The sequence below is a fragment of the Protopterus annectens genome, chromosome 13.part0 (assembly GCF_019279795.1).
Source record: "Protopterus annectens isolate FY-2018-M chromosome 13.part0, PAN1.0, whole genome shotgun sequence".
Classification (NCBI taxonomy): Eukaryota; Metazoa; Chordata; order Ceratodontiformes; family Protopteridae; genus Protopterus; species Protopterus annectens.
In genome coordinates, this window is record NC_056747.1 from 878010378 (window position 1) to 878018420 (window position 8043).

Consider the following 8043-nt stretch of genomic DNA (forward strand, 5'->3'; position numbering starts at 1 on the left):
TGATAATGTTCTTCAAAGGATTTGGGAAGAAAACACTTTTATACTTGGTTAAAAGAAAAAAAAAGTGTTAACTGTAAATATCCTGCTGGGAAGGGATGTTCCATTTTCAGCAGAAATAAATCTTCCAGCATATGACAAAACAATGTCAACTGTTTGGTGTTAAGCACAAACAGTTAATATTGTGAGCTGTTAATCATGTTCATCCTGTAGTGCAGGGTTTAATTCCCCTAACCTCCATTTGCCTACTTTGTATTTCTGAGTAAGTCACTTAACTAGTCAGTGCTCCCAGGCTAAACATGAAAAAGGTCCTTATAGATCAGTGCTTCGTCCTAGTTAACAAACGCAAATAAATAAATAAAAAACGCATACAAAATAATTAGTGGTAACGTCCAAGTAATTATGCTTGTAGGTATTCAGTTTAGACATAGCTCATTTATTAAAAGATGATGACTCCACACAATAGTTATAACTTATAATAGCAGGGTGCAATGCATATTGGGTAAGTAGCTGGTAGCAATGTGCAGTTACACATCAGGAAAATATTTTACAGAGAGGACACAAGAGAATGTTAGAAATGAAGAAAATAGTTTAGAAAGAAATAACAGAATAATGGTAGCATGTAAAGTCTCAAGTAAGAAAAGACCATGCTAAACAACTGATGATATGTAGGATATGAATGCAGGACACCAGGTTTATAAGAACTTGAAATCAACCCTCTATAGAATGACAATGCATATAGATGAAAATACCTAAGTGACATCCATAATACATACATACGGTTTCATGTTCATTACGTTGAATGTTTTTAGGTCAAATTGTGAAACAGCTGACTGATTTGACTTGAACACAATTCATTGAATAAGAAATGTTGCACAGCAAACTCTCAGTTAATTGGTACCCATGGAGATTGGTAGATGCCGGATAACTGTAGTTTCTGGTTGCTTGAGAGTTAGTATTAAAAATAGGTCTGACTAATACTGCACCCCATACTATTTGTTTCATTTGACTTGTTTTCAGTTTCGGGAGACAGGGAATTTATTCCTATCTTCCCTTTTAAAACTCTAAAACTCTAAAAACATAAAGAATGTTTCTGTGTGTGTGTGTGTGTGTGTGTGTGTGTGTGTGTGTGTGTGTGGGGGCAGAAAGTACAGCACATGAAAATTGTACTGTATTTCTTCGATTTTTTTTTTGCAGGTTGCTTGAGAGTGCTGGCTGCTTGAGTTCCTGTTAACTGAAAATTTACTGTACAATTAGATTTAGTAGACTTGGTGAGAGAATGTCACATAGTGGAACTGAAAAAGATTTCCATTTCCCACACAGTTGTGTGACCTTGGAACTGGTATATGTAAGTGGCATGGGGTGTAGGTCAGATACAGCCCTGCCACACTGGGGAGGGGGTGCAGAAGGACTTGCCCCAGGGTAAAAAGAGTTTTTTTTTTTTGTATTTTTAGCAGGGTTTACTTATGTGGTCAGCCATGTTTTGTTGAATGTTTAGTTGCTGTCAAGTTTAGGTTTAATGATGCCAGTATTGGTGCAATTTTCCTTTGAGATTTCTAAGAATACACACACACACACACACACACACACACACACACACACACACACACACACACACACACACACACACACACACATATGCACACATATATAACTCATGAGGTTCTTTAAGCAGAAAATGCAGTAAATCAAAAGGAGAGGTAAAGGGAAAATGAGACAATCTAAGCCATAATTAAAAATTAAGTCACCCTCAGATGGATTTCCAGTTCAAGTTTTGTACCTCAAGTGGTAAGTGTTTTAGTGTCTGATATATCTATATCTGTCTATCTATTTATCTATCTATCTATCTATCTATCTATCTATCTATCTATCTATCTATCTATCTATCTATCTATCTATCTGTCTATCTATCTACCTATCTATCTGTCTATCTATCTATCTATGCAGGTTCAAATGCTTTCCAAAGCTTTCTTACAAAGTTCATTTATCATGAAAACTGGTTTTACTAAAGGAATTACAAAAGTCTGCCAATGATATAAGTTCCCCCTGGGAGACTTACACCATGAGAAAATATTGGATGTAGAAGATAAATCCAAACATAACTGAATTTTCTGGACAATTTTGTAACTGCTTTTTGGCCAAATAATGGCTAAATTTAACCCAGTGAAATTCCTACAGGGAGACAAAGTGGCAACATCTACCATCATCCCAGCAGTGAAGTAGGCTATCCTTTTATACAGAAAGGATCTACCATCATGCCCAGCAGTGAAGTAGGCCATCCTTTTATACAGAAAGGATCTACTATTATGTCCAGAAATGAAGTAGGCTATCCTTTTACACAGAAAAGGACCTGTAAAAGGGTGCAGAGAGTATAGTACGGTATAGTCAGAATGGAAATAGTGTACAGTAGCATTAAATAATGTGGAATTTGGAGTGAAGAAAGGATTATTTGTATGTAGCCTACTGAGTTTTGGTTTACTTTAGAGAAAATAATTGTTTTTATCATTGATTACACAGTCCAGAACTACTTCAATAGAGGAATGATCAAGATAAGTAATGATAAAGTATGATAGGGAGCAGTTGTAAGATGAGTGCCTGTTGAGACTTAGGGATGAGTCCCCATTAGTATGCTGGTTATGCCCAGAAGAAAACAAAACAAAACAACAAAAAAAAAAACAAACATACATTTGGTTTAGTGAAGGCTTATAATGCTTGCCCACATCAACATAGACTGAAAGCTTTTTTTGGTGTTTGTTTTTAATAAAATAGGGAGTTGAGCTGGCAAGGATGCCAGTGAAGTCCTCTACATATTGTATGAGAAGTCATTCTCCAGAATGGTTGGTTTTGTCATTAGCAAACAATGTAAACAAGAGTGGACCTAGACCAGAGCTCTGTGTAACTCTCAGATAAAGTAGGAGAGGCTGAGAGGTGGCCAAGTCCCTGCTGAAGTTTCACTGTCTGTGAACAAGATAGCTACTAGACCATTTAATAGCAAGGGAGGTGAGCCCTTAAGATGATAAGCTAGTAAGGAGCTTAGACTGACACACATTGACAAAAGCCTACAATAGTTCCTGGAAGATTACATGTACATAGAAGCCACAGCTGAGTTTGCTGGGGATGTAATCTGCTGTGTGTGTGGAATAAAGTATTAATTACCCTTTTATATATGAAGCCATGCTGTCTCATGGGTATTGTTTGATCTGAAAATATGTTAAAGTAGTTGGTGGTGTTCACATTTGACCAGAATTTCAGACAGTGAAGAAAGGAGTGCAATTAGATGATGGTTATTAAAGGAAACATAAGCTCCATCTTTGGGTACAAGTACTGTCAGGGCCTTCTTCCAGATAACAGAGACATTATTTTTGACCGAGAATGATTAAATACAATAGATTCATAGGTTCATCAATAGACACTAGGCATACAGTCCAGGAGACCACTGAGGATCCCAGCCCTGTGACTTAGACTACTGTCTGATTGGTTAGAGTCAAACAGAAGGCTAATGGTGGCCTAGGGTATCAAACACTGAACTACATATGAAGCAGCTTGTTAACAACTCTTATCCTTAATCATCTACACTAACTGCTAGACCACATCTTTTAGCAATTTTGGCTGCTTATTCAAGACCAACCTGTAAGTTTTACTAAGTGCTTATAGACAGAGTGCAATTTGTTTGTAAGTACAGTAAAGGGTGAATGGTATTGGATAGAAGTGGCCCAGTATATGCCCACTTGTAGCAAGGACAACTATGGTATACTATATTATGAAAATACAGAATCCAGTATATGCCCCGTTGTAGCAAGGACAACTATGGTATACTATATTATGAAAATACAGAACAAATCAATCAGTTACCTTATTGTCGGTGAAATGGGGGGATAATACTATTGTGACATAGTTGGAGCAGTTGACCAACAGTTTTCAATACCATGTAGAGTCAGAAGTACACATTCTCTGTTGATCAAGGTACTGAGTCCTTTTTCATGAGATGATAACATCCTTAACTTTTTTTTTGCTTGCCCAAAATGCCTAATGTCATTGTTGAGCTGAGACCTCTGCTAAACTCTACATAGGTAGGCTTTAACTGAGTGTTTGCACTCTGGAAAAATCCAAGGAAGATTTACCATTGTGACATGCCTTTACATAAAGGAACCATACTTTCCACAAAAAAGGGCTTAGTACCTTAAAGGAAAACTCCACCCTAGAGTTAAAAAAATCTATTTTTTTACTTTAGCTTTGTTTCCTGGCCTATTTAACACCTCAAAATCACTCTATGTGCTTTATTTGTAATTTTAGCTTGTTTTCCCCAACATGGCTACCAATGGAGCTTGATGTATCAACATGATCTTGTTCTCCCTCAACCCTTTCTCTTTCCCATAATGCTTTGTATGACTCATGCCAGACATAAGGAAGTAACTGTGAATTCTCATGCCACTGTTATATAATGAGATTTGTGTGTCACTGTTATCTTTTTTACTTTTTGTAAAAGGACTGCTTCTTTTCTGTCTCTAATCACCTTCATTTCAGTTTGTCTCAGAGTTTGTTTTACACTATACTAAGAAGTTATCCAGCTACAGCCAGAAAAGTAGCTAAATTGCTGGTCTTTGTTCAGGGTTTTCTTTTGTAGTCCAAGAGGAATTGACAATCCCCTCCCCCACACTACTGCAGATGTCTTAAAACTGTAATTGCACTGAGTGACTCTTGCAGAATTAATTCTGCAATTATGTATAGTGTAAAACAAGCTCTGAGCCAAACATACATGAGGGTGAATAGAAACAGAAAAGAAGCAGTCCTTTTACAAAAAGTACAAAAGATAACAGATTACATAAAGGGTGGGAAGATGACATAATGGTTAAGGTGTTTACCTTAAAGAGACAAAGTGCAGGGTTTGATTCTCACATGGGGTAACTGGCTAGGCTTCAAATGGCCCAAAAGAGTGGGAAGATGACATAATGGTTAAGGTGTTTACCTTAAAGAGACAAGGTGCAGGGTTTGATTCTCACATAGGGTAACTGGCTAGGCTTCAAAAGGGCAGCTAGCCTAGTACTAATCTATGAATCAGTGACTCACACAAATCCCATTATATGTCAATGGCATGGGAATTCACAGTTACTTCCTCTTATCTGGCATAAGTCATACAAAGCATTATGGGAAAGAGAAAGGGTTGAGGGAGAACAAGATCACATTGATGCATCAATCCCCATTGGTAGCCAGTTGTGGAAAATAGGCTAAACTTACAAATAAAGCAATTAGCATGATTCTGAGGTTAGGAAACAAAAATAGAGTGAAAAAAAAACATATTTTTTTAGTTCTACAGTAGAGTTTCCTTTAATCAGCTGCAAACACATACTTCAAAGTCTACACAGATCTGAAAACCGTTGACCAACTGCTCCATCTAGTTCACAAGTTCTAGCAGTATAGTAGCAAAGTGTTGCACAGTGTCTGTTTTTTGTTTCAACTGAAAATATATATATGTCCAATTTTAATTTATTTGATTGTTACTTTCTTTAGTTATATTATTCTGTATTATATCGGCTCAATACTGTAATTCATTGCTAAGTACTAGCATTTGGAATAAGTATGAACTTGCAAACAGATTTTGAAACAGTACGGTAGAGAGAGCTTATGGACTCTTCCCACTGCCCTCACTACCACAGATAGTAAAATTCAGACTGACAGGATCCACCAAATTCAATATCTCAGCATACTGAGAGATTGAGTTTAACAGAGAAACCGCTATTATCACCATCATCATCATCAATCCCCTTTTTCAAATTTTCTACATAGTTTATGGGTATCATATCAACTGTCACCATCTCACTCTCTTCTCATTGTCAGTCTCCTATCTTCTTTGACACTCATGCCTGACTGCTGCAAGTTTACTCTCACATTGTCCATCCACCTCTTTGCTGGATTCCTTCATTTCCTCTTACCTTCTTCCTGTCTGATGCAAATCTTCTTCAACAGATTGTGGTCTGCTTTTCTGCACATGCACCAAAACCACTGTAATTTATTCCCTTTGACTTTCTTTGCGATCAGCAAGTCAATGTGAAGACACACTCCCAACCTCAATAAACTTTGCTGTCTCTTCTCTCCTTCACTTTACAGGTAGTTTGAATTATTACTTACCCCCTCTGAGGCCTTCACTGATTTCCACTGATTGCCTCTCTGGATTCTTTGCATTCCACCTGGTTTACACCCCTTGTGCTATCTCCCTCCCCAATACAAAGTCTATATTAGAATCCTGCTGAGCATGGAGCCATCTTTAAATTTCTAGTCTCCCACCAGGACACAAGTGCTCCTCAGCAATTACATTCTGCTTGCCGGTAAGCCATTAGATCTCAGGAATTTGTTTTAAAAGTGTTCAGATTTGTAAAGTAATACTTACTGTTTCGTTTGTCTTGGTTGGCTCTGCCCCGCTCCGTTCGCCTTCGCTAAAGCTCAGTCTCTCTCCGCTCTCCTGCCCTGCCCCCTATTACCTCCCACCCCCACTACCTCTACATTTATAGTAATCACAGTCACAGCTCACCCTCACATCACCTCCACCAATCACAGCTCCTCAAGTCATATCACATTATACCACACCAACTTGCTCCACACAAAATACTCCCAATCACTCTCATTCCCACTAGGCATTTTTTACATCACCCACACTACTTCCCCATCCACATATAGTGCAACCCTATAATTCCTATTCAGACCCCCGACCCAGAAACAACTTAAACTTTATGACCATGACTATCATGCAACTAAGTCTAGTCTGTCTTCTCATAATTCTTTACAACACCACAAGTTATCACTCTAGCAATATCCCTAAACTTAGTAGCACAACACTGCATTATGCACTCTCATATACAGACACCACACATTATAATAATATCTGCCCACAGTTATTCAAGAACTACATAACGGACCAATTCAGGACTAAACACATATGCTCTCATTCCTACTCCAAAAAAACACAATACTTTCTCACACTCCTCACCAAACTCCAACATCTGTATAACCATTTTAACTTCAGGCTCACCATAAGTGGGGATATCCACCCCAACCTAGGCCCAAATCCATCCTGTCCAACTCAAACTGCTCCAACACAAATGTCAGAACATAACACCCCCACTTTCTTCATCCCTGTGCAAATCAACAACAGCAGCAAAACCAACCATCTTTTAATACTAAATATTATTATTAGAAGTATCAAAAATAAAATACCTGAACTCCAGGCCACAATAGCACACTACTCCCCAGACATAGTTGCTTTAACAGAAACCTGGCTAAATAAAAACATAGCTAACTCAGAAGTTCTCCCTACCGGCTACAATATCATTAGACAAGACAGACCACTTCGTAAAGGGGGTGGAACTGCCTTACTGTACAAGTCAAACTTAACTGTCCATCAATTACCAAACTCCCACCCCTCCCCCAATAATTGGGACATACTTATCTCACAACTTCAACTTCACCCTAAAAAGGTCATCACCACAGTTGTGATCTATATTCCACCTGGTATTACACCTGCTAGCCTTGAAGACTTCTTATCCTGGTGTTCTTCCACATACTCACAAGAAACCCTTATTCTGGGGGACTTCAACCTAGATTGGTTCACCTGTATATCAGACCCACCAAGTAATCTAATAAATCTCCATGGCTACCAGCAGCTAGTCCAAATTCCAACTAGATGTGATAAAAAATCTAAAAGGGAATCCATCCTTGACGGGGTCCTAACTAACAACCCCACATTGTACCCTCACACAGGCAGTCTCCCAGACAACTTGAGTGACCACAACATAATATATTTTATACATAGTAGAACAAGCATATGCAAAACCACTAACTATATATCCACTAGAAACACAAAAATTTCTCTCCTGAGGTCCTCAACACTTTACTCTGTAACTGTGACTGGACCCCCCTAAAAACCCTCCCACTTGACCAGGCTGTAGCTTATTTCAACAAAACATTTCTACAACACCTAGACACTGTCGCTCCATTGTGCAAAATCAAGGTTAGAACCTCTACAAACCCCTGGCTCAGTAAAGAAACCAAACA